Genomic DNA, 3,264 nt, shown 5'->3' with positions numbered 1-3,264 from the left:
ACAGATGGACTGATATGAATTGTTATGTAAAATAATTGCCTTTAAATTACACTTAAAACATAGAATTTTAGCTTTAGAGCTTAACAAGAGTCAGATCCCTGTCAATGGCAGTTCTCATTCTTTCAGGGTCGGTATTATGCAAAAGTATAGTGGTATCGTCAGCAAAAAGTATATATAAACTTTCCAGGAACGGGGACCAGAAATGTTTGTTTTATATGTTATTTGTATTATTGTTATTTCGATCACTGACTAGTTTTAATGACATATGTCTTTCCAATATTAATTATAAGATTTTAGAATATAATGTTTTCTTTTTTTTATAATATTCCTACTATTGGTATGTATTTCTACTGTTTTTTACTGCATTGTTAACAACTTTTAAGTTTATAACCATAAAGCGATTTTTTGAATTTGAATTTGAGATACTAACGGAGCCCTCGAATCATTATATTATGTAATTTGAATACTTAATATGATAAATTAATTAACTTTTTAATTTTCCCGGTATATTTATTACTGTTTTTGTTCAAAGAAACCTTAGCATCTAACATCGGCAACGTCGCGTCTCGACCCCAGACTGTACACTTTGCGCATGCGCTCGCCGACCCCCGGGGGCATTTTATTTTATTATTATTCTTCCTCTCGCGGAAATAATCACTGGCGGGTTCTACTTCATGCGTTCGCTCACGATTCGCAGATTAAATTGCGAAAATACGGCCAAATAAATTTTATTAAAAAATAAAAGATATTTGCGTTTGAAATGCGGTTTGTGTATAGCGGTATAGACACGCGGCCCTGACCTGACAGACGCGGTGGCAATTAATCAGGAATAAAGAGTTGATTTTTTATTCGTTTGTGTCTTAATGGTTAAAAAATCTAATTGGTAAAATTGTTAAAATTTTCATGAAGACTGATTAAAATGTTTTAATTTTCAGTTTTATTAGCAATCATTAAAATAAAAGCGTGGAGTCCTCCATGTTGTCAAATTGTAAAGTCTGTCTCCTTTTCTTTTTTTTTTCTTCTATATACTGAAATAAATTAAAAAAAAAATAATTATAAATAAAAAGAAATTATACATGTAATAAAAGTCATTCAATTATCATTTAAATGAATTATATATAGTTTAGAACATTTACCCAATATAAGCCATGAGCCGAAATAGCTCAGTTGGGAGAGCGTTAGACTGAAGATCTAAAGGTCCCTGGTTCGATCCCGGGTTTCGGCAAAAATTTTTTTTGATTCCTTCATCAATATCAATAATGTATTTTAATTGTTTAATAATTATCAGAAAACGTAAATTTATAAAAAACTTAAATGTATAATTTTTTAACTGGCTATTAATTAATTTATACTATTTAATATTTAAATAACATCTAGTCAAAAGTTTTAGTGTTTCAACAGATCATGAAATAGTATTTTGTAATTTTTGTATATTAAAATGTGATAAATTGATAATAAGTAACAATTCTGTGATAAAAGGTGGAGATCTAAGACTGGCATATTCTGATATACTATTCTAATAAAATAAATATAAAAATTCAAATATTCAATGAAAATATCCTGTCCCTGATTGATGTTTACTCTCCCTTAAAACCACTAAAACAAAGAGGTCTAAACCATTGTGGTTAACACATAATTTTAAAAAAATTATAGAGTTAAAACATAAAGCTTTTAAAAAATATCTTTATCTAAAGGCTGATGATATTAGAAAGTATTACATCGATCTTAAAAATTGTGTAAATGTGGCAGTAAAGGCATAAAAAAGGCATATTATTCTTATGACATTAACAAGTGTCGAGGACCACATAAAACTAAGGACTTTTGGAAAGTCAATAACAATACACCTTTTGAAATTTCTTCTAATCTAAGAGAGCCAACACTCGTTAATAATCATTTTCTGGATAGTGTGCCTCAATTACAAATTGATCCAGATAATTTAGATATATTTCTTAATTCCTTAATCGATGGGGAGCCGTTTCATTTTAAACTAGTCTCTGAAAATGAAGTTTATAAAACCATAAACAGTATTAGAAATAATGCTATTGGGCTAGATGAGATCTCTATAAAAATGTTAAAAGCTTGCATTTCTATTTGCCTAAAACCTCTAGTGAACATTATTAATAATTCTTTATCTTCTGGATGTATCCCTGACATCTGGAAAAAAGCCCTTGTTACTCCTGTATACCTAAAGTGAACAATCCAACCAATATAAAATAATATAGCAAACAGCGTAATATATAATTGTAAAAGGTCAATTGCTGGATTATTTATTAAGCAGAAACATTATCCCAAAATTTCAGTCTAGCTTTAGACCAAATTATAGCTGTACGACAGCTCTTCTAAAAGTAACAACAGATATTGCTCTATCTCTGGATAATGGAAAATTTTGTCCCTCTGTTTTGATAGATATGACAAAAGCCTTTGATACTCTCAATATAAAACTTTTAATGGCAAAACTAAGGCACTACAATATTCAGGCAAATGGGTGGTTTAAAAGCTACCTTCAAAACAGGCAACAGGCAGTAAAGCTGACTAATGACGAGGGTGTGGTAACTTCTGGGTGGAGAAATGTAACTCAGGGAGTCCCGCAAGGGTCGGTGTTGGGACTACTTCTCTGTATAATATTTGTGGCTGACTTAATTCATAAAATAACTTACTGCAGGTACACAAGTATGCAAATGATTTGCAAATTTTTCTGCCATCTTTGGTTGGTTGCCTGCCTGAAGCCTTGGATTTAATTAATGCTGACTTAGAGAGGATCTCTGATTGGGCTGACAAAAACTCACTTTTTATTAATTCTGGTAAAACACAGGCAATCCTGTTCTCAAGAAATGAAAGTACCTTAAATAATGGAGTAACAAGTAAATTAAATATAAATGGTGTTGAATTGGAATGGGTAGATCCAGTAAAAAACCTGGGCCTTTGTATGGATAATCGAATGTCATTTAATGCGCATGTAAATAGGATTTGTCAACAGTCATATTATAAATTAAAGTCATTGTATGAATTTAAGGATATTTTGCCTGCTATTACAAAAAAATCCTTACAGAGAGTTTAGTGCTTAGTATTGCTGGATACCTAAATATTGTACATCGTCCTTTTTTAACTGAACAAAATAAATATAAAATCCAGAAAATTCAAAATTCCTGTGTTATTAAGATTTACTAGAAATTTGCCTCGGAGGGTTCATGTGAGTGAGCAGGTAAAGCAGATATATAGTCTTAATATGGCCCAAAGGAGACTTTTGGGTATAGGCTGCACTGT

At 30.9% G+C, this 3,264-nt stretch overlaps 1 non-coding gene across 1 annotated transcript; it reads left to right on the top strand.

The window, feature by feature from the left end:
- The first annotated feature begins 1,152 nt into the window (after positions 1 to 1,152).
- Trnaf-gaa (transfer RNA phenylalanine (anticodon GAA)) lies at positions 1,153 to 1,225 on the top strand. The gene has a single exon. It is a non-coding gene; the product is annotated as a tRNA-Phe (tRNA).
- Positions 1,226 to 3,264: the final 2,039 nt, after the last annotated feature.

Source organism: Anthonomus grandis, chromosome 9 (assembly GCF_022605725.1).
Source record: "Anthonomus grandis grandis chromosome 9, icAntGran1.3, whole genome shotgun sequence".
Taxonomy (NCBI): Eukaryota; Metazoa; Arthropoda; class Insecta; order Coleoptera; family Curculionidae; genus Anthonomus; species Anthonomus grandis.
This window is presented reverse-complemented; position numbering and strand designations above follow the sequence as displayed.